Source organism: Hyla sarda, chromosome 4 (assembly GCF_029499605.1).
Source record: "Hyla sarda isolate aHylSar1 chromosome 4, aHylSar1.hap1, whole genome shotgun sequence".
NCBI lineage: Eukaryota > Metazoa > Chordata > Amphibia > Anura > Hylidae > Hyla > Hyla sarda.
The window spans coordinates 196,783,992-196,810,657 of NC_079192.1; the positions used below are offsets into that span (position 1 = coordinate 196,783,992).

The 26,666-nt window shown below is 44.7% G+C and overlaps 1 protein-coding gene across 1 annotated transcript in view; it reads left to right on the top strand.

The window, feature by feature from the left end:
* LOC130368872 (uncharacterized) overlaps positions 1-26,666 on the top strand; it is a 192,531-nt gene that overhangs the window by 119,235 nt on the left and 46,630 nt on the right. Inside the window, exon 3 of the transcript XR_008892592.1 lies at positions 20,234-20,345. The gene's annotated coding sequence lies outside the window, so the exon portion shown is untranslated. The remainder of the gene's footprint in view (positions 1-20,233; positions 20,346-26,666) is intronic.

Sequence of the window (26,666 nt, forward strand, 5' to 3'; positions counted from 1 at the left end):
GAAAAACTAAAATTTCACATGAACATAATTATTCAGACCTTTTGCTATGATATTTGAAATTTAGCTCTGGTGGCCATCCATTGCTCTTGATCATCTTTAAAGCGTACCTGTCATAGTGCAAAAAAAAGAAAAAAAAGTGCTATGTTACTCAGGACCCAATCCTGATCATGTGCATTTAATTTTTATGTGTCTCGGACCCATATATCCAGAGATATAAGCATTTATCTGCTGGTGAGTTACTTTTTCATTGTGCAGGCTGGAGGGGGCGTGTCAGTCTGTCTCCCTCACAGGAGCAAGCCTGGGCAGTCAGCCAATCAGTACTCTCTACTCTGTAACCCTTTCCTCTCTGGTTTTATGCTGTGTCATGTGTCAGAGGAAGATACTTGGAGCTTGCCTGCAGTAATCAGAAGACATTATGGTGAATTCATAACAGGATAAAATGTATAAATATAAGAATAGATCTTTTAAAATTAGTGCAAGGATTTTTTAGATAAAAGTACAGCATTTTTATGAATACATGTTCTATCTGTTTTATCTTCTCCTAGTAAAGCTAGATGCTAATCAGCATAGCTGTCACTATGTGTGTCATTCATCTTTCACAGACTCCTGAATGTCTGATCGACTTCTTTGTCATTCAGGAGTCCGAGAAAGCTTTGACTATTTCAGCATGCTGGGAGTTGTAGTTTAGTAACAACTGAAGCTGCAGTGTTTGTAAATAACTGTGTTAGAGCAGTGTTGCCTCCAGCTGTTTTAAAACTACAGCTCCCAGCATGTCCATACATCCTTTATCTGTAGTTTTGCATACACAATAGAAATCTCCTATACTGGATACCGGTATGCTTTATGGCCGGTATCCAGTATGCTGTAAAATCTAGACTAGTCTGTCTGGCTAAAAGACAGGCGTCCCCTAGTGGTGGCTATTTTGAGCTTGAATTTCAGGTGAAAATTTAATTTTTTTTAACAGGTGTATATTGTGAAATGTCATATTATAACGAGTCCTGCAATATATGAAAAGTTTTTAACAATGACAGTGCCTCTTTAAAATGTTTCCACACATTGATCAGGGTCGTACATTCAGTCGTACATGTCGTACATTCAGTTAACTGGACATGACAGACATACCCTTGTCTATATAAGGGCTAATGTTGCATGTTAGAACAACAAACTAAGTTTGGATTGTGTGGAGCCACAAATCTGGAGAGTGGCCTCCCTAATTTTTAAATGGAAGATGTTTGGAACAACTTGGACTCTTTCTAGAGCTAGTTGTCCCACAAAACTAAGCAATTTGGGGAGAAGAATCTTGGTAAGTTAGATGACCAAGAACCAAATGGTCACTCTGGCTGAGCTCCAAATGGGAAAAACCTCCAGAAGGTCAACCATCACTGCAGCACTCCACCATCTGGGCATTATAGCAGAGTGACCAGAAAGAAGCCTCTACTCAGTAAATGACCCACGGAAGCCCAACTGGAGTTTGTAAAAAAAAAAAAAAAAAGCACTTTAAGGACTCTCTCTGTTCTGATTAGGGCTGCAGCTAACGATTATTTCAATAATTGACTAGTTGTCGATAATTTAATAGATTCATTGGAAAAAACACCAAAATGACAGCAAAGGGGTTTAACTGATTCTTCTTGAAAAATGATGTTCAATGGACAGATTAAAACCATTTCTAGGATGTGATGTGACCAAAAAGCATCAATTTTGGACTAAGGGGGGACTAATTTTTATTGGATGAGAGGTTTATTTACATTTTAATACAATATATATATATATATATATATATATATATATATATATATATATATATCACACATACAGGCAGCAGCAGGTGGTGCCCACTCAATCACAGATCCAGGATTGGCTCAGCAGGTAACAACACTCACATCCACAGAGAGCGAAGCAGATCTACGGGCAGAGCTCAGAGGGGTCTGGGTGGCCACAGATCCACAAGGAGCCAACTGTCTTCACTGGGCTGATTACTCACAAAGGACTGGAGCGCAAAGGGAGTTCTGGCCTCTTGTGAGTAATTGACAGGGTGAGTCAATCACTCACTGGAGGTATGCAGAAGCAGGAGACTGCTGTTTAAACAGCGATCTTTTGCTTCTGTGCTTCGGCTGCCGCAGGGCGTTACTGGCTGTACCCCCCTGACGGCGGCTGTGGGGCCAGGAAAATGTTTTTTAATAATCTCAGGGTTCGTCCGCCACTGCTGCAGCATCAGCGATCCCCCTGGATCCGCCATTGCCACAGCATCAGTGCTCGCTTCCTGGACCGGGCCAGAGAGGATGCTTACAGGGACATCCGATAGAGGGGCATCCGATCAGCGCTCAAGGACTCTCTTAACTAGCAGAGGCTTTGGCGGTGCAGGATTTGTGGGACCTGTAAGCATAGCGCCTGACTGCCCGCTCCCAGCAGCCTCATGACTGCCTACGGGTTCTACTCTGGGGTTTGTGTCGCTGCCTCCTTCCCTTTTACAAGGAATCGCCTGATTATTCGATAACGGGATTCGTCGACAACTAATCCAGTTATCAAATATTATCGATTAAATTGATTAATCGTTGCAGCCCAAGTTCTGATAACATCAAGATTAAACTTGTTGCCTCAATATTAAGCTTGTTGTCTGGAGGAAACCAGGCACTGCTCATCCACCTGCCTAATTCCATCCCTACAGTGAAGCATGGTGCGGGCTGCATCATGGATATGATTGAATTGCGGGGGTGGTGATAAGAGCTCTGACACACCCGGTATCTGTCAGATAACAGTCTAGATGCCATTATCACTATTTATTGCATAATCTTGAATGTCCGATCTTGGCAGTTGGCAGCGAGTGTCAGCTGTAATATACAATCAGTACCTGCCTCATATGGAGCATGCTCAGCTCCTAAGCCTACTCCTTATTCCATGACCGTGCAAATCATCTACATGTTTATGATTATAGGGTAAAAGTGTTAATCTATGAGGTTATTTGCAAAGGCATAGAAAATAGGTGTATATTTTAAACATGCAGCATAGAAATTACTTTTATCCTCTTTGCTGATGAAAGACATCATAAAAGAGGACATGTGGCTAATCCCCAAAAAAGGAGAGAACATTATCACTAAATAGCTTAGAGTGCCTTACTCACACACCTTTTTACAATTTCATGATATGCCTTCCTTTCCCAAGATATGAGAGTTTATAATTTGTCTGACAAATGAGTGAATCTGTCTGATGGGTGTGAACTTAATTTTAAAAATGGGAGTGAATATCAGGTGATGGCCGAGATTATACAGTCCTATGCGTCCTTTTACTGGTATTCCTCGTTCTTTACTGTCGTATGTTACAGACCATCACTCTACTCTAGAAGTGATGATTGGGCTGGTATGTATATATATATATATATATATATATATATATATATATAGATAGATAGATAGATAGATAGATAGAGAGAGAGAAGGGTTAAAGATTATTTCTTGCCTAAAGACACTATCTGTGATATATTAGGGAATCCATTTGAAAATCTTAAATTAACAGGGAACTTTTTTATTTCTCTTGTATGCCCGGGCTGCTGGAATAAAAATAATGAGCTTTGACTTACCTCTCACGGCTCCCCTGGTGCCACTTGAATCAGTCTCCCGGCCTCCGGCCCAGGTCTTCATCCAGCTTTTGGTCTCTGGCTTTTCACACTGCACTTAGCTAATTGCCTGCCACAGCGATATCCCTCCTTGGGCGATGAAAGGCTGAGTAGCAGTGTGATGTAATGGGCCCAGGCCCATTGTATGACACCGTAGCAGGCAAAATAATTACCAAGTCATCAGACAAGGTGTTATTCCAAAACAAACCAAAGAGTCAAAACCTAGAGGGGAGCATAGTACAAAATCAGAAACAACTACAGAGTCAAGACAAGTCAAGATCTAACCATGAGGCAGAGGTCAGATAAAAGGAGGTCAAGTCAGATGAAACACAGGAAATAGAGGGGTCAGGAATGCTGGTGATGAGAATTAACCACAATGGGCAATGGCTCCAAACATAGTTTAAATATCCCAGGAAAGAAGCCCAGCGCTTGCGGATAAAGTGGATAAAATAACAGGCTTTATTGATTCCTTTAAAACATCAGCTTACAGGCATGTACAAAAAAGTGCTTAGCTTGATGCGTTTCGGGGTGTCCCACTTTTTCAAAAGCATGCTTTTAAAAAAATAGTGGGACACCACAAAACGTGTCAAGATGAGCTATTGCCTTTTTTGTACATACCTGTAAGCTGTTGTTTTAAAGGAATCAATAAAGCCTGTTATTTTATCCACTTTACCCGCAAGCACTGGACTTCTTTCCTGTGATGGTATCCTGCTTCCCACTACACCGTGGTATCCATGCGCTGGGTCTACTCCAAGGTCCGAGGGTGAGCTGAGAATATATATCTCTAGTTTAAATATCCTGCCACAGGGATGCATTAGCGCTGACGCCGCAGTCTATTATCGGTCTTGTCACACTATGACAAATGACCCTGCGGCATGCAGGGCTTTCATCAGGACAACAAGGCACATCACCTGCTGAGGATCTGAGGAGGCACAATTAGATACCAGGGTCTTATTTCAGTGATCATATGCTAAAATACATCCATATTACGGCACATATTTTAGGATGGAAATGTCTAAAAAAAAAAAAGTCCTATTTACAAAGAAATGTTTCTTGGGCTATAGCTATTGCTGTAGTCAAAAATGCTGAAAAAATCAGAAAGGGTACCCGTCAGATCCAACAAAAAACTTTTTTTTAATATATCACTACTAATCCTGACCATGTACATCTATTTTTTATGTGTTTAATTTAGCTCACTAGTCTGAATTCTTCTCAAAGGGAGGGGGCGTGGCCTCACTGTGCAGGTCTCCGCTCTCTCCCTCAGTATGCTGTCTGCTCACATCTCCCCTAGCATTAGCAAAACTACAACTCCCAGCTTGTCCTCACTGACAGTATCGGGACACAAGCTGACAATGGAAGTGTCACGCCGAGCGCTCTGGGTCCCGCTGCTTCCCCGGAGCGCTCGCGGCGTGCTTCTGGATGCAGCGCTCCGGTCGGCACCGCTGACCGCGAGCGCTGCTTCCATGTTCCCGGAGGGGACGCGATCCGAGGTGCGGGATGTGCCTGCTCTCTGATTGCGCCCGGTGTCTCTCACCCACAACGTCCTCCTTCACTGCCCTCCCGGCACGCATAGCCCAGCTCTCTAGGGCGCGCGCGCGCCGGCTCTATGAAATTTAAAGGGCCAGTGCACCACTAATTGGTGCCTGGCCCAATCAGTTCAATACATAGAAAAACCCACTTCCCCTTCCTGATCTTGCTGCCCTAGTGTCCTGAGAAAGCGTTTTGTGTATCCCAAGCCTGTGTATCCAGACCCTTGCCGTTGCCCCTGACTACGAACCATTGCTGCCTGCCCAGACCTTCTGCAACGTCCGACCTTGCTCTTGCCTTGTCCTTGTGTACCGCGCCTGTCTCAGCTGTCAGTGAGGTTACCTGCCGCTGCAAGTCCATCCCGCTTTGCGGCGGACTCACGTGAAAACCAGTAACCCCTTAGATTCCGTTCCCCTGGTACGGCCCACGCCATCACCTCACTGACACAGAGGATCCACCTCCAGTGTCCTCTCTGCATACCAGTCCGGATCCTGACAGGGAGGATTTTTCATCCAGCTGTGAGCCCTGAGCTCTCAGCTGTCAATTATGGAAGTGTGACCATGACGTAGGTGATAATGCATGGACATAGCAGGACTAGAATGTTTCCAAGCCGGCAGGGGGGCAGTTGTTTGACTGGCTTTTTCAGTATGAAATACTGAAAATTTTCTAATGAAAGCAATTGCAAAACCTATTGGTTTTGCATGCTTTACAACATATCAAAAGTTTTTGTATCTGACAGTGCCCATTTAAAAAGACTTTTAAAAATGTCCTCACCTCTATGGTCTCAAACAGTAATAATTCTGCCGTTTGTTGTGATGCACAGTAAAGTGGGTTGGTGAGGAGAATATGCACCTCCCTCCCATTAGTCTATAGGTTACCCCAGTAAGTAGTTTTCCCCATTAGGTAGGTTCTCTCTTGTATGTCAGTCTCCCCAGTATAATGTTTCCCTTAGTAAACTGGCATTCCCAGTAGGTAGTTTCCCCCAGTATGCTGATATCTCCATACGTAGTTTCCCTAGTATATAGCTTCCTCCAGTGGTTTGCCCCCTGTAGGTAGGACCCCCTGTAGTCAGTTGCCCCCATTGTAGGTACTTTGCACCCCCCTGTATGTAGTGTGCCCCCCACCTGTATGTAGTTTTCCCCCCTAGGTAGGACCCCCCGTATGGAGTTTAACCCCTTGTAGATAGTGTTCCCCTGTAGTTGTGTGCCCCCTGTAGGAAGTTTGCCCTTGAAAGTAGGAACCCCTCCCCCACCCTGACAGTTTGCCAGCTGTAGGTAAAACCCCCCAACTGAAGGTGGTTTGCCTATATTAGGGAGTTTGCCACCTGTAGGTAGGACGACCTTTAAGGTTGAAGGTAGTAGTCCCTGCCCCCCCCCCCCCCCCTCCCCCAAAGTTGTAGTTTGCCCCCTTTTGGCAGTTTGTCTTGCCCCCTCTGGGTAGGACCTCCTGTATATGGTTTGCCCCCTCTATGTAGGACCTCCTGCAGGTAGGAATCGCCCCACTGCTCTAGAAGAATAAATCTAAAGGGTCAGTTTGTATCTAAATGTCTCTAAGGCTATGTGTTTTTGCTGAGTTTTTAAAAGCATTTTCTCTTTTCGTCTCTCAATTAGTTCATCAATCAAAACAAATAACAAATGTTAAAAATGCATTGAAAAAGCACAGTATGAACACAGTCTAAAAGCTGGAGGTGCAGTAAGGGCTCTGTCCTATTTGATACAGCCAATTATGTCAGGCAATATGAACAACCAATCAGCTGCTTAGTCCTGTATTCTTAGAGGAAATATCACGGTCACAGTGCAGAATCTATTACATGTCTATATAATAATTGTTATAAAAATCAAAGAGTACTGTATTTTGGTTTAAACTTTGACAGACAGTATAAGATGGTCTTTTGCTTCATCCAGTGATGTTGCAAAACAAACATTAGTCTGTTGATAGACTGGCATTGTAGAGCAGGGAAGTGACATTGAACACTGGCCATCCTCTTGTATTTTCAAGGAAAAAGTCTATAGCATGTTAATGACATTTGTCTGATACTATAATCTGCTGTGGAGTTTACCCACCCAAATTCAAAGCTAAAATCCTGGATGTGTTTACATCATTCATTTTTTCAGTGTAACATTAACAACCTGTTTTTATTTTATCTATATGTATAGGTTAACTGTATAGGTTTTCCTGCTCCTGTGTCCACTGATACAGTAGTCAATTCCATTCCAGTAGTCACCCAAGGGGCGGTGGTCTCTCCCGAACCTGTCGTCACCCCCGGGCCTGTTGTTACCTCTGGGCCTGTGGGGCCTTCTGGGTCGGTTGTTACGTCTACTCCTGGTTTTCCCTTACCAGATACGTCCTCTCCCGCTGTTAACCTTATCCCTGCCCATTTCATTCCTGAGGCCATCAGGAAGGATATCCTTCAAGGTAAGGATGTTAATTTGGCATCTCTCCTGGTGGCCTCTCAGGATGTTCTAGATAACAAGACCTATGCTTGCGGGGAAGAAACAGTCATAGTAAAGGCAATGGAACCCCGTCTCAACAGGAAATTAAATATCCCTGAATTTGTTCTGGCCTTTGGTCTCTACCGAGACATGGTTTGCTCTGCCATTCCTGAAAGGAGGGTATAGTTTGACCAATATCTGCATAAGCTGGTAGATTTGGGGTATAAGTATGGGGGGTTCGCTTTTTACGATTATCACCGTTCTTTCACTGCAAAAGCGGCAGCCACCCTCTCCCAGTTCCAACAGGTCACAAATTGGGCAAACTTCGACACTGAACCTTTCTGTAGGCATTTTGCCGGTCTTAGGGCACCTCTTTGTGTAGTTTGCCAGTCCTCCACCCATGCTACAAATTGGTGTCCTAATGCCGTAGCCAGTACTTCGGCTTCATCAGATGGAGGCATAGTTCCCAAGCCTCAGCCTGGTCCAACAGTCGATAAACTTGACAGACCAGTTCATTATTTGGGTAATGCCCAGATTTGTAATTATTTCAATTTGTCATCTTGCCGTTTTAGTTAAGGATCGACCGATTATCAGTTTTATCGGCCGATATTCACAATTTTGGACGTTATCAGTATCGGCAATTACCTTGCCAATAATCCGATAATGCCCCGCACCACTGAAATGCAGCGCACCCCTGGCCAGAGACCGCTGCCGCGGCCCCATTGCCTCCCCCATCCCCGGTTTTATACGTTATCCGTATCAGCAGTTACCTTGCCAATAATCCGATAATGCCCCCCGCACCGCCCCCACCACGCTACTTGCTGGCTCCTGTGGCTTCCTGTGTTACGCTGTGTGCTGCACAATGACGAGTGACGTCCTCAACGCGACGTCACCATCAGTGTGCACAGTGACAGCTTAGGAGGACGCCGCCGGAGCCATAAGTAGCACTGACCCCAGGCCGGTGTGGTGGACGGTGCGGTGGGGGGGTGGCGCTTGGTAGGACTCAGGAGGACCTCAGGACAGGCAGGGGGAGTGGGAAGTGGGTGGTGGTGGAGGCGGTCTCTGGCACCACAAAAGCCGCTGCAGTTCATTAATTTAAAGCGCCTTGTATAAATAGCCGATAATTTATACCGGAATATCGGTATAAATTATCGGCTATCGGCCCTAACCTCCAAGGATTATCGGTATCGGCCCTAAAAAATCGATATCAGTCGATCCCTACTTTTAGTCAATGTCGGTTAGTACACATTTGTAGCATCTATCATAGAGCCCATCCTAGGAATCAGTGCCCGAAGAAGATAGGTCTGGAAGCATGACTAGGCGGGGTTAACACTACAGTTCTTCGTGAGTGTTTGAGCGGTTATCCTGCTCCAGATTTTGTCGATTTTTAACACAGGTCTGGTTATTTACCACAAGATACATTTGAGTGCAGGAATTTACAGTCTGCAGCGAGTAATCCTGATATTGTAACGGATTTGTTGCAGAAAGAGGTCTCAAATGGTTTTGTCATTGGTTCGTTTTCCAGTCCCCATTAACAAATGGAGGGTGAGCCCAGGGTAGCATGCAGGAAATTTTCTAATAAATATAGATTGATTTATGATTTGTCAGCTCCACATTCTTGCTCCTCAACTCTCTGATCCCCTTAGAAGAATTCACCTTAAAATACATCTCAGTGGATAAAGCCATTCAGCACATCTTGGCACTTGGCAAGGGCACCTAGTTATCAAAGGCTGATATTTCAGATGCCTTTAAGCTCTTGCCAATTCGGCTAGATTTGTGGCAATGGCATGGGATCAGGTGGGGAGGGCAGTACTACTTCACCACTGGCCTGGCATTCGGGTCCAAGAGTAGCCCGTGTTTATTTGATACTTTTTCTTCTGCATTGGAATGGGTCTTAATTAATCACTGCTCCTATTTTGATGTTTTGGATTACCTGGATGACTTCCTTTTGCTTGAACATCCTGCTTGCCTGCCTAGAGACTGAACTTCAAACTTCCCATAACTTCAAAGTTTGTTAGGCATGCAAAAGTTTGCCATGAGGGTCATTCCTTAAGGGAGGACCTTCATTTCTTGATTACTGGCCTTGCTACCTGCAGCCCTGGACACGGATTCTCCAGTTGTGCTTGATCAAGCAGCTAAAGTCGATTTGGTCATGTGGGATCAGTACTTGGCAGGATGGAATGAGGTATTCATGTTTATTCCGAGGGCTAGCCTTTCATCCCCTTCTGCCATCACTGATGCTGCGGCATCTGGTGGTTATGTTGCCATTTTTAGCCCTCACTGGCTTTCAGAATCCTGGCCACCAGAACGCCTATGTTTACCTACTACTTTCTACTACTTCTGCCTTATTTGAGATTGTGCCTATTGTTGCGGCAGCCCAGACCTGGGGTCACTTGTAGGAAGGGCAGACCGTGGTTTTCCATACTGACAACATGGCCACCCGTGACATCATCTGCAAGGGAAGGTCCAAGTCTCTGGTTATCATGTCTTTTCTCTGCAGATTCACTCACACAGCCTTGTTACTCAAATTCCATATAGAATGTGTACACATCGAGGGTTAAAAGAACAGGTTTTCCATCAAGTCATGCCGAAAGGCAGACAGTCTACCCACTCCTGCTCCTCATATCAACTTCCTTATACTGAATTTAGCAGTCAACTGACCGGAGCCCTAGCACTAATTAACCAATTACTAGCTAAGAACACCGCCAGGTCATATATATTAGCGTGGGATACTTTTCCCAGGTTTTTTCACTCTTACCCTTCACCACGTCCATGGGACATTCAGTATATTCTAGCATTTGTATAATTTTGCCACTCAAACTGTCACACAGTACTATACACTTATATTTATCCAGGTTACAGAGAGCCCGAGATCCCCCTCTAGAATCCCGGTATCTGCTGCCAACTTCCAACAGTTCAGCCAGCTTTAAGACAAGAATCCCTTTGGCTCAGCAGGCAGTCTAGTGATCAAAGCAGCAATGTGCATGGGCTTTTATGGGTCTCATAGGCCGGGTGACTTTACCAAGACCTCTTACAACTCCAGGATTTTATTGATAAAACATTCATTACTTCAAGGGCCCTGTTTCAAGCTACAGTTAGGTTTTACCAAAACGCAACAAACTAGTCTGAGTGAAGTCTTATATTACCTCACAAATAACCAATGGTGCCCTGTTAAAGTTTTCAGGGATCTGTTAGGTTTACTACAGGATAAGTCTAGAGATTCCCTGTTACTTCTTTTCCCGGTCAGTCCTTTAACATCAGGAGATTTTGTGAAACATATCCGGACCTTGGCACGCGACATGGATCTAGATCCATCTACCATATCAGGGCACTCATTTAGGATGGGGGCAGCCTCATCGACTTCTAGTCATGCCATCCCCTCTCATGTTATTAAGAAGTAAGGGTGCTCGAGGTCACCTTGCTTCCAGAGGTATATCCCTGATCCCCAAGTTGACATAGCCAAAGCATTTAGCCTTTTGGCTAATAATTCATTTATGTACTGTTCCATTAATATGACCGGAGTGTTAGGTCACTGCCATAATTTCTGTTCACCCACCCTTTATTATTATATGCTTAGTCTGTGGATAGCCCTCTAGCCCTCTTCTTTACCACATCATAGGTTACCCTATTCGGACGGCCAGGCACGCCTCAGGCCTGGTTAGTTGTTCTTCCCTACATATGGAAGGTAACCAGACCACAAATATATATACTGCCCAACTGTAGTCAGTTGCCCCCATAGTAGGTACTTTGCACCCCCCTGTATGTAGTGTGCCCCCCACCTGTATGTAGTTTTTCCCCCCTAGGTAGGACCCCCCGTATGGAGTTTAACCCCTTGCAGATAGTGTTCCCCTGTAGTTGTGTACCCCCTGTAGGAAGTTTGCCCTTGAAAGTAGGAACCCCTCCCCCACCCTGACAGTTTGCCAGCTGTAGGTAAAACCCCCCAACTGAAGGTGGTTTGCCTATATTAAGGAGTTTGCCACCTGTAGGTAGGACGACCTTTAAAGTTGAAGGTAGTAGTCCCTGCACCCCCTCCCCCAATCCCCCAAAGTTGTAGTTTTCCCCCTTTTGGCAGTTTGTCTTGCCCACTCTGGGTAGGACCTCCTGTATATGGTTTGCCCCCTCTATGTAGGACCTCCTGCAGGTAGGAATCGCCCCACTACTCTAGAAGAATAAATCTAAAGGGTCAGTTTGTATCTAAATGTCTCTAAGGCTATGTGTTTTTGCTGAGTTTTTAAAAGCATTTTCTCTTTTCGTCTCTCAATTAGTTCATCAATCAAAACAAATAACAAATGTTAAAAATGCATTGAAAAAGCACAGTATGAACACAGTCTAAAAGCTGGAGGTGCAGTAAGGGCTCTGTCCTATTTGATACAGCCAATTACGTCAGGCAATATGAACAACCAATCAGCTGCTTAGTCCTGTATTCTTAGAGGAAATATCACGGTCACAGTGCAGAATCTATTATATGTCTATATCAGTGGCGTTGCTAGAGTTGGTGTCACCCGGTGCGGTAGAAAATGGTGTCACCCCCATACGTACCCCCTCCCCCCAGTAAGTTTTTAGCCTGTTGTGACAGACACCACTGAGAAATTCCAGTATAATAATCAGATATACCAGTTGCCACAGAATGGGAAAGTGTTAAAGAAGTTTTCACCATTGAAATATACAGCTCCCAGAATTACTTAAAGGGGTACTCCACTGGAAAACATTTACTTTTATATCAACTGGTGCCAGAAAGTTAAACAGATTTTTAAATTACTTCTATTTAAAATCTTAATACTTACAGTACTTATAAGCTGGTGTATGCTCCACAGGAAGTTGTGTAGTTCTTTCCAGTCTGACCACAGTGCTATTTGCTGACACCTCTGTCCATGTCAGGAACTGTCCATGTCAGGAACTGTCCAGAGGTGTCAGCACAGAGCACTGTGGTCAGACAGAAAAGAAATTAAAAAAGAAAATAACTTCCTGTGAATCGCTTATACAGCAGCTAATAAGTACTGGAAGGATTAAGATTTTTAAATAGAAGTAATTTACAAATCTGTTTAACTTTGTAGCACCAGCTGATTAAAAAAAATGTTTTCCAGTAGAGTACCCCTTTGAGCAGTGGTGAGGTTATGCTGGGAGTTGTAGTTTCACTGACCTAACTGTAGAACTGACAAGTGACTACAGCTCTGATAGGACATAGAGAGGAGAATGTACAATGATATCAGTGACTACAGGTGACGTCTTCTCTATAGTGAGGAGAATACACAATGATATCAGTGACTACAGGTGATGTCTTCTCTATTGTGAGAAGAATATACAATGATATCAGTGACTACAGGTGACGTCTTCTCTATAGTGAGGAGAATACACAATGATATCAGTGACTACAGGTGACGTCTTCTCTATAGTGAGGAGAATACACAATGATATCAGTGACTACAGGTGACGTCTTCTCTATTGTGAGGAGAATACACAATGATATCAGTGACTACAGGTGACGTCTTCTCTATAGTGAGGAGAATACACAATGATATCAGTTATTACAGGTGATGTCTTCTCTATAGTGAGGAGAATGTACAATGATATCAGTGATTACAGGTGACGTCTTCTCTATAGAGAGGAGAATGTACAATGATATCAGTGACGTCTTCTCTATAGTGAGAGGAATACACAATGATATCAGTGATTACAGGTGACGTCTTCTCTATTTTCTTCCCTTATCTAATTCAGCTGGTACATACCGCCAGGACTTGTTCCAGCTAAAACTTCTCTCTGCAGAATGTGACGCCCAGACGTCTCCTCACTATGTCAGCGGATTCTCATCCTCTATATGAAAACAATTATTATTATAAACCTGACAGACACTGTATCCTCTAAATATAATACTACTATACACTACACTCTTTGATTATAAACCTTCCATACACCATACCCACTGAATATAATAATACCACACACTGTACATTCTGAATATAATACCAACACATACTGTACCCTCTGAATATAAATCTGCCACATTCTGTACCTACTGAATATAATACTACCACAAACTGCGCCCTCTGAATATAATACTACCACAAACTGCGCCCTCTGAATATAATACTACCACAAACTGCGCCCTCTGAATATAAATCTGCCACATACTGTACCCTCTGAATATAAATCTGCCACATACTGTACCCTCTGAATATAAATCTGCCACATACTGTACCCCTGAATATAATACCGCCACATACTGTACCCTCTGAATATAAATCTGCCACATACTGTACCCCTGAATATAATACCGCCACATAATGTACCCTCTGAATATAAATCTGCCACATACTGTACCCTCTGAATATAAATCTGCCACATACTGTACCCTCTGAATATAAATCTGCCACATACTGTACCCCTGAATATAATACCGCCACATACTGTACCCTCTGAATATAATACTTAGAGATGAGCGAACTTACAGTAAATTCAACTCATCACAAACTTCTCTGCTCAGCAGTTGATGACTTTTCCTGCATAAATTAGTTCAGCTTTCAGGTGCTCCCGTGGGCTGGAAAAGGTGGATACATTCCTAGAAGACTCTTTCCTAGGAATGTATCCACCTTTTTCAGCCCACCGGAGCACCTGAAGGCTGAACTAATTTACGCAGGAAAAGTCATCAACTGCCGAGCCGAGAAGTTCGTGACGAATCGAATTTACTGTAAGTTCACTCATCTCTAATAATACTACCACAAATTGCGCCCTCTGAATATAATACTACCACAAACTGCGCCCTCTGAATATAACGTTGCCATACAGTGCACCCTCTGAATATAATACCACAACCGCAGTAACACCCCTCAACATCCATTAGCTGATGCTATTACCACGGGAGGGGGGTATTGGTGGTGTTGCTAGTGGATGATGGGGGTGCTACTACTGGGGGGGGGGGTGTTGCTGGAGGATGATGAGGGTGCTACTGGCCATCCCCCCTGGCAGTATCACCCCCATCATCCATCCGCAGGATCATCCTCCTGGCAGGAGCACCTCCATCATCCACCATCAGGATCTGCTGATGGAGGTGCTGCTGGGGGGAGGGTTGTTGCTGGTGGATGATGAGGGTGCTACTGCCAGGGGGGGAGCATTAGGTAGGCAGCAGTGCCCCCACATTAGGTCGGTCGCAGTTTCCCCACATTAGGCAGCATAGATTCCCCACATTTGGTACCAGTTCCCCCACATTAGGTATGTACCAGTTACCCCACATTAGGTAGCAATTTCCCCACATTAGGTAGCACAGATTCCCCACATTAGGTAGCACAGATTCCCCACATTAGGTAGCAATTTCCCCACATTAGGTAGCATAGACTCCCCACATAAGGTAGCACAGATTCCCCATATTAGGTAGCACAGACTCCCCACATTAGGTAACATAGACTCCGCACATCTGGTAGTAGTTTCCCCACATTAGGCCGCAGGTTCCCCACATTGGGTCAAAGTCTCCCCACAATAGATCGCTGGTTATACACCCCCCCCCCCCCCCCCCGCCCCCCACACACACACACACACAAAAAAACACATACAACACAGAGACAAACACAAACACACACAGTCAGAGAGACAGACACACACACACACAGAGTCACATACACACACACAGTCTCACACACACACAGTCACACACACACAATCTCACACACACAAGCAGAGATAGAGACAGAGAGACAGACATACACACTCACCCATCCAGCGCAGCACTCCTTCTCACCGGGCGCCGTACGAGTGACGTAACTCACGTCCTCCTGCGCGGCCATGCGGTGTGACGTCAGGCCGGCGCAGACGTGGGAGCGGAGGACGGGCACAGTGCTGGTGAAGGTGAGGGGGGGGGGTGGTGATGACGGACAGGCGCACAGTGAAGGTGAAAGAGGGGGGGGTGATGATGGACGGGCGCACCGCACACACAGCGCAGGGGGGGGGGGTGCTGACGGATGGGAGGCCGGTCGGGCACAGATGGGGGGGGGGTGTCTGTGTAGCTGGGGAGGGGGGGTGCTGCGGAGCGTCTTGGTGTCACCCCATTAGGTTGGTGTCACCCGGTGCGGGCCGCACCCCCCGCACCCGGGTCGCAACGCCACTGGTCTATATAATAATTTTTATAAAAATCAAAGAGTGCTGTATTTTGGTTTAAACTTTGTCAGACAGTATAAGATGGTCTTTTGCTTCATCCAGTGATGTCGCAAAACAAACATTAGTCTGTTGATAGACTGGCATTGTACAGCAGGGAAGTGACATTGAACACTGCCATAATTTCTGTTCACCCACCCTTTATTATTATATGCTTAGTCTGTGGATAGCCCTCTAGCCCTCTTCTTTACCACATCATAGGTTACCCTTTTCGGCCGGCCAGGCACGCCTCAGGCCTGGTTAGTTGTTCTTCCCTACATATGGAAGGTAACCAGACCACAAATATATATACTGCCCAAAAAAATTAAGGGAACACTAAGAGAACACATCCTAGATCTGAATGAACTAATCGTATGAAATACTTTCGTCTTTACATAGTTGAATGTGCTGACAACAAAATCACACAAATATTATCAATGGAAATGAAATTTATCAACCCATGGAGGTCTGGATATGGAGTCACACTCAAAATCAAAGCCACACTACAGGCTGATCCAACTTTGATGTAATGTCCTTAAAACAAGTCAAAATGAAGCTTAGTAGTGTGTGTGGCCTCCACGTGCCCGTATGACCTCCCTACAATGCCTGGGCATTCTCCTGATGAGGTGGCGGATGGTTTCCTGAGCGATTTCCTCCCAGACCTGGACTAAAGCATCCGCCAACTCCTGTACAGTCTGTGGTGCAATGTGGCCTTGGTGGATGGAGCAAGACATGATGTCCCAGATGTGCTCAATCTGATCCCGGCCTGGGGAACGGGTGGGCCAGTCCATAGCATTAATGCCTTCCTCTTGCAGGAACTGCTGACACACTCCAGCCACGTGAGGAGGAACCCAGGGCCAACCGCACCAGCATATGGTCTCACAAGGGGTCTGAGGATCTCATCTCGGTACCTAATGGCAGTAAGGCTACCTCTGGCAAGCACATGGAGGCCTGTGCCCCCCCCTAAAGAAATGCCACCTCACAACATTACTGACCCACCGCCAAACCGGTCATGCTGGAGGATGTTGCAGGCAGCAGAACTTTCTCCACGGCGTCTCGAGACACTGTCACGTCTGTCACATGTGCTCAGTGTGAACCTGCTTTCATCTGTGAAGCCAGTGGCAAATTTGCCAATCTTGGTGTTCTCTGGCAAATGCCAAACGTCCTGCATGGTGTTGGGCTGTAAGCACAACCCCCACCTGTGGACATCGGGCCCTCATACCACTGTCATGGAGTCTGTTTCTGACCCTTTGAGTGGACACATGCACATTTGTGGCCTTCTGGAGGTCATTTTGCAGGTCTCTGGCAGTGCTCCTCCTTGCACAAAGGCAGAGGTAGCAGTCCTGCTGCTGGGTTGTTGCCCTCCTATAGCCTCCTCCATGTCTCCTGATGTACTGGCCTGTCTCCTGGTAGCACCTCCATGCTCTGGACATTTGGCTGACAGGCACAGCAAACCTTCTTACCCCATCTCGCATTGATATGCCATCCTGGATGAGCTGCACTACCTGAGCCACTTGTGTGGGTTGTAGACTCTGTCTCATGCTACCACTAGAGGGAAAGCACCGCCAGCATTCAAAAGTGACCAAAACATAAGCCAGGAAGCATAGGAACTGAGAAGTGGTCTGTGGTCAACACCTGCAGAACCACTCCTTTATTTGGGGCTGTCTTGCTAATTACCTATAATTTCCACCTGTTGTCTGTTCCATTTGCACAACAGCATGTGAAATTGATTGTCAATCAGTATTGCTTCCTGAGTGGACAGTTTGATTTCACAGAAGTGTGATTGACTTGGAGTTACATTGTGTTGTTTAAGTGTTCCCTTAATTTTTTTGAGCAGTGTATGTATGTGTATATATATATATATGTATATATATATTTATTTATTTATTTTTATTAAATGTGGTTGTTGAAAGTAAATAAACTTTACTAAACTAGCAGCAATTATGTTATTTCTTTGCAAATTACAGTGCCAAAAAGCCAACATATACTCTACCCTTGTGCTCTTGTGTATTAGCCTTCAATAGGCACTGTCAGATACAAAAAATGTTGATATCTTGTAAAGCATGCAAAACTAATAGGTTTTGCAATTGCTTTCATTAGAAAATTTTGAGTATTTCATACTGAAAAAGCCAGTCAAACAACTGCCCCCCTGCCTGCTTGGACACATTCTAGTCCTGCTGTGTCCATGCGTCATCACCTATGTCATGGACACACTTCCTTGATTGACAGCTGTGAGCTCAGGGCTCACAGCTGGAGGAAAAATCCTCCCACTGTCAGCTTGTGTCCCGCTACTGTCAGTGAGGACATGCTGGGAGTTGTAGTTTTGCTAATGCTAGGGGAGATGTGAGCAGACAGCATACTGAGGGAGGGGGCGGAGACCTGCACAGTGAGGCCACGCCCCCTCTCTTTGAGAGGAATTCAGACTAGTGAGCTAAATTAAAAGTGTAATAAAATAAATAAATAAAGGTGCTAGACACATAAAAATCAGATGTACATGGTAAGAAATAGGTACTGAGGGATGTATTAAAAAAAATGTTTTTTTGTTGGATCTGACAGGTACATTTCACTGTCTTTCTAGCATTCTGTTAATCTAACAATATAATGTAAAGCATGCTATATTGCTTAAAATAACTTTTATCTCAAAATATACATTTACATTTTATCATGCTATCTCTAAATAAACCAGTTACTAGTTGTGCGTCCCTACCATGTATGGCAAGGTTTTAACATTCCTGTTATGATGGACTTTAAGAACACCTTATTCATAGTGTGCAACCTCACAGGGAGCTATATTAATAACATAGAAACCTTTATTTGAGTCACTTTACATCAGCATTCTTAGGTGTACCCTCATTTTCTAAATTGTACTAGCCTCAGTTTCAGTTCACAGCAATCATGTTCATGAAAGCGTTAAATTCCCCCTGCAGAAGCTGACCACACCGTCCATTTTTAGCTGTTATTAGATACAGACATCGATCAGTGCGGGAGCTGTGCTTTGAGTCATTCAGATGTGTCAAACGTTTCGATCTATTCATGAAGTGTCATACTCAAAGACAGGCTGTAGTCAAGAATGTTCTAGGGTGTGTCATGCCTCTGCATTCATGTATGCCAGGAGTCAGGTAGTCAGTGCCCCTAGAAATATGCTGCTTGCCCCAATTGTTTGGAGTGTTTGTTTATGATGCCTAAGAGATCCAGTGCTCGTGTGTCTCCTTCTCTCCCATAGAGATGCATGAAGGGACGTATTGACCACAGCTTCATTCAGTGGTCGACAGTCTCCTTGCACGGAGCAGAGGTCGTTTCGTACACGAGGAGAGCTGTGGTGCTGGGCAGGAGATCACTGGGGGGGTCCCAGTTGTCAGACCCTCTGTGATCAGACACTTATCCCCTATCCAATGGATAGGGTATAACATCTTATGTACTGGAGTTCCTTTTTAATGGCCGATGATTTCTGAATTCTTCTTTCTATTAGTTCCCAGATCTGCTCTGGTGATATGGGAACTAAAAGCATAAAGTATTCAATATAACAGTGTGTAAGGCTAATCGTAATACTGAATTTTTTAACAAAAGTGACTCGCTGAAATTTTCGGTGACATTTCATCATGAGATTTACCGTATTTTTCTCCCTATAGGACGCACCGGCATATAAGACGCACCCAATTTTAAAGGTGCAAAATCTAGAAAAAAAAGATTCTGCACCCAACAGTGATCTTCAACCTGCGTACCTCCAGATGTTGCAAAACTACAACTCCCAGCACGGGAGTTGTAGTTTTGCAACATCTGGAGGTCCGCAGGTTGAAGACCACTGGAGAGGAGGTAGTGCTCACCTGTCCCCGCCGCTCCGGACCCGTCACCGCTGCCCTGGATGTCGCTCCATCGCTGTTGCCGCGTCCCCGCCGCTCCGGATGTCTTCATCCCCGGGATCCACGCTCTCCGTCGCCGTCATCACGTCGCTACGCACGCCGCTTCTATTGGATGACGGGACGGCGTGCGTGACGACGGGATGACGTCGAAGGAGAGCTCCGCCATGCAGGGGATCCCGGCACGGAGCAGACACCGAGGAGGCAGGTAAGGTCCCTCCCGGTGTCCTGTAAGCTGTTCGGGACGCCGCAATTTCACCATGGCGGTCCTGAACAGCCCGACTGAGCAGCCGGGTTAGTGTCACTTTCCCTTCAGACGCGGCGGTCAGCTTTGATCACCGCATCTGAAGGGTTAATTCAGGGCATCACCGCGATCGGTGATGTCCTGTATTAGCCGCGGGTCCCGGTGGTTGATGGCCGCAGGGACCAACCCAATAGCTGTGTATTCGCCATATAAGACCACCAACTTTCCCCCCCCAGTTTTGGGGAAGAAAAAGTGCGTCTTATACGGCGAAAAATATAGTACTTGTCTATTGCACACAGTGTAAAAGACTAGTATTACATATACTTCTATTTATTTAAGCATTTCTATCATAGTCTTCTGTTTTATCATATCTTATGTGAAGAGTTGGATCTTATGGGCTTGTTAAGCTCTCAAAAACTGAAACTCTTTTTTATTTTTTTAGGTATAAAAACTGTGAAGTACACTTTTCTTCCTCACCAATACTAAGGCTGAGAAGAGACACTGCACTCAGACATGATGCTTCTCTTTTATCAATGAGTCTCACAGAATGATTGGTAAGAGGAACAGTTTTCTTTGCTTTGAAGTTGTAACACAAGGCACATAGAGGGAGATTTATCATTGCTTTTAGAGCATTTTTTTTGTCTATGTTTTGGCGCAGTTCAGGCGGAAGCAGCATATTTTGAGACTTTTATGCGCCTTTTGATATAGACAGTTTTACTCTTTTTGCCTACCCGTGGAACTTTTTCTTTTTGACCATGCAGTGGTCATGTATTTATCATTTGCGACTTTTGTCAAAAGTAGCTATTTTGTGCGCAAAGGTACTTTTTTAGGAACAAAGCTACAGCATCTACCAGTAAGCATGAGAATCACTTCTACCTTCAACCTTTAACCTCTTGTGGACAACAGCGTCCCACCCCCCTTCTGTGACTCAGCTCCTGAACGCGGGTCATAGTTGGGTGGTCCTGGCAGCTATCTGCCAACCAGGACCCATCTCTAATGCCAGACATCACCGATCACGGTGATGCCCGGCTTTAACCCCTTAGACACCGCAATCAAATTTGATTGTAGCATCTAAAATACAAGTAAAAATGTCCCGGGAGCTCTGTGAAAGTAAGTAAAAACATCTAACCTTCCAAATTCAGGACCTGGGAAAGTGTCTACTTCCCTCCCTCACAAGTGTCTAGAAAAAGTGAATGTGGTAGAGCTTTTCCCACCACAGCAGAGCTGCGCAAAATTCATCATCCTGCTGCACCTACTTGATAAATAAGATGCACCATAATCAAACCAACCACCCAAATAAACGTGGGAAAATAAGCTCTACCGTAGACATTGTTTGATAAATATGGGCCATAGATTCTTTTCACATTCTTAGTCTGTGTTCACACGGCCATCTAGACCTGTCCCGTTCTTGTCCCGTCAAAAATAAAAAACGGACATAAAAAAACGGACAATAACGGATGCAAACGTTATTGTTCAGTTAATAAACCCCCCCCCCAATTATTTTTTTTGGGGCATGAAAACGGATGCCATTAAAGGCTCATACGTTTTAATAGACTTTTTAAATTTACTGTACCCGTTTTTTCTTCCGTTTTTTTGACGGAAGAAAAAATACTGCACGTGCCGTTTTTTCTGCCGTTAAAAAAACTGAAATGAAGGCAGATGGGTACAAACAGATGTAAACAGATTGTAAAAAAAATCCTATCGACATGAACAGAATTTTTAAAAATAATTTATTATCCGTTTACAGCCTACAAGAACGGTACCCGAAATGGGGATTAAAAAAAACGGGGACAGATGGCCAGGTGAACGCACCATTATTCTTTTAAAAATAATGACTCTTTTGCTAAATTATTTAGGCTTTTAAAATCATAACCTATGTGTTTCTCTATCGTCATATCTATGAATATAAATATATAAACACACATATATATATATATATATATATATATATATATAGATATATATAATACATGAAGACAAGTCTTTGCTTTGCCTGTTAAAAAATTACATGTTCAATATATATATATATTTTTTTTTTTTCTTTTTTTTTTTTTCAATGTTCGATTCACCTGTTATGAGAAAGGCTTCAAGGGACAAAATGGTGCATAATTCAGGCATGTAGAGAAAACTGTGACTACTAGGGAGTGCGTTTTCACTTCAATGAGAAAGAAATTCTTTGGTTGATGATTAATCCAATGAACATTCATTTTAATAATGTAAAGTGGACGCTATCTTGTTATATCATGTTTCTCATCTTTTTCCTGTAAGAGCAAAGACCGGAATGAAGGGTTTAGATTGAAGCTGGTGAAGGCTTTAAATAACAGTTATTACAGCATTTGTGTCTGTTTGTTATTACATAGAAATTATTCTGAGAAACAACACTTACTATATTTTCTGGCGTATAATACGACTGGGCGTATAAGATGACCTCCAACTTTTACAGTTAAAATATAGAGTTTGATATATACTTGCCATATTAGACTACCCCTCTACCACGATACAGTACCTTACCATTGTTCCCCCACATTAGATTGTCAGCATAGTTCCCCCACATTAGGTTGCCAGCATAGTTGCCCCACATTAGGTTGGCAGTATTGTTCCCCCTACATTAGGTTGTCAGCATAGTTCCCCCACATAAGGTTGGCAGTATAATTTCCCCACATTAGGTTGTAGTTCGCCAACATTAGGTTGCCAGTTTAGTCCCCCCACATTAGGTTGTAGTTCCCCCACATTAGGTTGGCAGTATAGTTCCCCCCACATTAGGTTGGCAGTATAGTTCCCCCTGAATTAGGTTGTAGTTCCCCCACATTAGGTTGGCGGTATAGTTTCCTCCACATTAGGTTGTAGTTCCCCCACATTTGGTAGGCAGTGGCCCCAAAGACATACAGCCTTCAGCCATATACAGTGTATGACTGGAGGCTGTATGTATGTGTACTGCCCCACTTGTTTGTGTTTACTGGCTACTTCCTGTTTTTGTAACCTTCCTCAGACTACAATCCCCAGGATCCCTTGTTTCTAGGTGTGAGGTGACTTATCTCCCTCCCACACATCAGCCACCCCACCCATTGCAGCACAGTTAGGCTCCCTTCCATGCATGCTGTGCTTGAAACTACAATTCCCTGCAGCCCTGTGGAGAATGATCTCCCTCCTACCCAGCAATCGCTTCATACATTGAAGCACTGCCATGCTCCCTTTCAACACCTGACTAGTGATGGATTGTCTCATGCCGCACTGCAACGTGGAAAAGGCACGAGACAACACTCATTTTGCTAAAAATGAACATCCAGGGCAAAGATCACATAAGAATTGCGAGACCAGCCATCAAACATATGTACAGACACTATATTATGAACTACACTAACTGTACAGCTTTGGTAGCACAGTCAAATAAAAAAAAAATCCAGGAATACCCCTTTAAAGCAATTTATTTTTAATTCTAGAAAATTTTCCATTGTGCTGCCATAATGTAGAAACAACCTTTCTGCACACGCATGGTGTGTGTGTGCTTTATGGAAAATGCAGTGAATATGTGTTACAGATCAAAAGTTCTCAAAAGACTAATATACTTTATGCACACACAGGTTTTTTGGCTGGTTTTGTTAAACCATAAAATGGCCCAGAAACTATTCATCTCAACGGGAAAACGGCCCCTAATGCCCAAACATTTAAATTTTTTATTGTAATTGTTACGAGCAAGTGTTTGACCGTGTATGATCCAAAATTCAGCTTTTAAACTATCTATAGTCAAACTACAAATATTTACACACATATATATACACACACACAAAATAACGCACCTGTATAGAAATGCAGGAAAATGTAAGGAAAGTCCGGCCCACCTGCTAAAGCTCGCGCACGGATCCACACTCCGACTCTCCGTGTCCAACCGATGAATAAATGAAGGAATGATCGTTAAAACAGCATGGAACAACTTCACAATGTCTGACACATCTTGAGGCTTTTCGAGCGTATACGCTCTTTGTCAAAAGATCAAAGAGCGCATGCGCTCGAAACGCCTCAAGTTGTGTCAGACGTTGTGAAGTTGTTCCATGCTGTTTTAACGAGGATTTACAAATAAAGCTGCATTTTATTCAAGTGCTGGATCATTCCTTCATTTATTCATTACCTGTATAGAAATGTCTAATTGCTGCAATACTCGACATGCAGTTATGGTTTAGAAGAATACATTAAAGGCCATCTGTGGCTGAAAACAATTTATCCCATATCCACAGGATAGGGGATAAGTGTTTAATCGTGGGGGGTCCGACCGCTGGGACCCCCCGTGATCTCCTTCACAGGGCCACTGCTCTGCTGCGGCTCTCCCATGCAGGAGGCGTGCCGGCCGCAGCATGACGTTGTGGCTAACATGCCTCTTCCATGTAGTTCTATGGGAGAGGCGGGGAGGCAGCCTCCGTGCCTTCCCGTCTCTCCCATAGAACTGTATGGGGAGGGGGCGTACCATCGACCTCTCTAGGTTGACGCTGCGTGCTTTAGCACTCTCAGTGAACCCTAATGCGGGGGCCCCATTCAGGAGATTGCGGGGGTCCCAGCAGTCGAACCCCCTGCGATCAGACACTTATCCCTTATCCTGTGGATAGGGGATAAGTGTTATAACGCTGCAGATGTCCTCTAATGCTTAAAGGGGTACTCCGGTGGAAAACAAATTTTTTTAAATCAACTGGTGAATGAAATTAAGGGGAACCCTTCTTGTTTAGAAATCATTGACTGCTAGACATGCCTTTATGACAGACAGACTTTAGAAGGTGCCACTGGTGCCGCAACTGTTGCTGCTTGGTTGGCATCTGGCTGAGAATGAAAAAAGGGGGAACCTATGCGTTAAAAAAAAAAAAAAAAAAAATTATTTATGAAAAAAAAAAAACGCATAGGGTTCCCCCTATTTTCATTCTCAGCCAGATACCAACCAAGCAGCAACAGTTACGGCACCAGTGGCACCTTCTTAAAGTCTGTCAACAGGGCAAAATGTCGTAAAGGCATGTGTAGCAGTCAGTGATTTCTAAACAAGAAGCACACTACCCAAAGTAGCCTCTGAGAGCATTTTTATAGGGCGCATTGGGGCGAGAAGGAAGCACTTCCATGCCCTCCAGTGGCAAGACTCAGTATCCATTTAGACCACATCTTAAAAGGGTACTCCGGTGGAAAACAAATTTTTTTAAATCAACTGGTGCCAGATTTGTAAACAGATTTGTAAATTACTTTTATTTCAAAATCTTAATCCTTCCAGTTCTTATCAGCTGCTGTATGCTCCACAGGAAATTGTATTTCTTTCTGGAGTTCTTATCAGTCTGACCACAGTGCTCTCTGCTGGCATCTCTGTGCATATCAGGAACTGTCCTGGTTGTAGTAGTCCACCCAATCCAAAGTAGTCCACAGGATACACTGATCTGAATTGAGAAAAAAAAAACACGGAAAATAGGTAAGTAAATTTATTGTCACCTGCCCACACCGCACGACTACAACTTCCAGCATGTCCTCATTGTAAGGGCAAGCTGGGAGTTGTAGTCATGCAACAGAGGGCTGGTGGGAGATATGCAGGTGGGTGCACCACTACAACTCCCAGCATGTCATTACAGTAAGGACCTGCTGGGAGTTGTAGTGGTGCAGCGTGGGCGGGCGGAAGATGTGCAGGCAGGTGACAAGCTTGTCACCCGCCCGCACATCTCCCGCCCCTGCCGCAGGACTACAACTCCCAGCATGCCATTACAGTAAGGACATGCTGGGAGTTGTAGTGGTGCAGTGCAGGTGGTCCGAAGATGTGCAAGCGAGTCACAAGCTTGTCACCCGCCCGCACATCTCCCGCCCCTGCCGCAGGACTACAACTCCCAGCATGCCCTTACAATAAGGACATGCTGGGAGTTGTAGCTGTGCAGCGCGGGCAGGCGGGAGATGTGCAGGCAGGTGACAAGCTTGTGACCCGCTCACACATCTTCCGCCCCTGCCGCAGGACTAAAACTCCCAGCATGCCCTTACAATGCCCTTACCAGACATGCTGGGAGTTGTAGCTGTGCAGCGCTCGCACATCTTCCGCCCACCTGCGCTGCACCACTACAACTCTTACTATAAGGGCATGCTGGGAGATGTAGTAGTGGGGCACGGACGGGTGACAAGCCAGGGAAGCGGGCGGCTTGTGCTCCGCTCCCTGGCTTCCTAGTGGGGAAAATAAAGTTACGGCACTGTAACATCATGTTTCCCTCTGGCAGCTGTGATTTGCCAGGAGGTCTGGACCAATCACAGGTCTGCCCGAGAAATATGAAATTTTAGTACTGTAATTTTTATATTCCTGTTGGCCGGCACCGCTCCCCGGCCACCCGCCTGTATCTACCACCTACCCGCTAGCTACTGCAGGACTCTAACTCCCAGCATGCCCTTACAGTGAGGACATGCTGGGAGTTGTAGTCCAAACAGTTTACGGATGGGTGGTAGATGTGAGCGTGTGTCGGAGCTGAACTGCGCAAAACGTCGCACAAAACGGTCATCCCTGATGCATCTCCAGCTGTCTGTCTGACTCCCTGACCTGCCGATATATGTTCACAACTGAAGAATAAATTACCCCATGTTTTGCTGAGTACCGTCTTGTCTCTCTGTTCTTCCTTGGTAGTATTAAAGATGTTGGGCTTTAGGTTCAATACCATAGAAATGTCTCCCATTCATAGCAGTCCTAGTCTATAAACTAAGGGTTAGACCCACTGGCAATGGTGGCTTGCCAAACATAAGGACCTGGGTTCCAGATCAAAAGAAAACAGCTTAAGGTAAAAAACTGTGAAGGGGGAATGAGTGCTTTGGCCCCTTCTCTCTCAGGATCGGTGGGGGTGCTAGAGGATAAAATCCCATAGGTCATTAAGTAATGTATCCCCAAG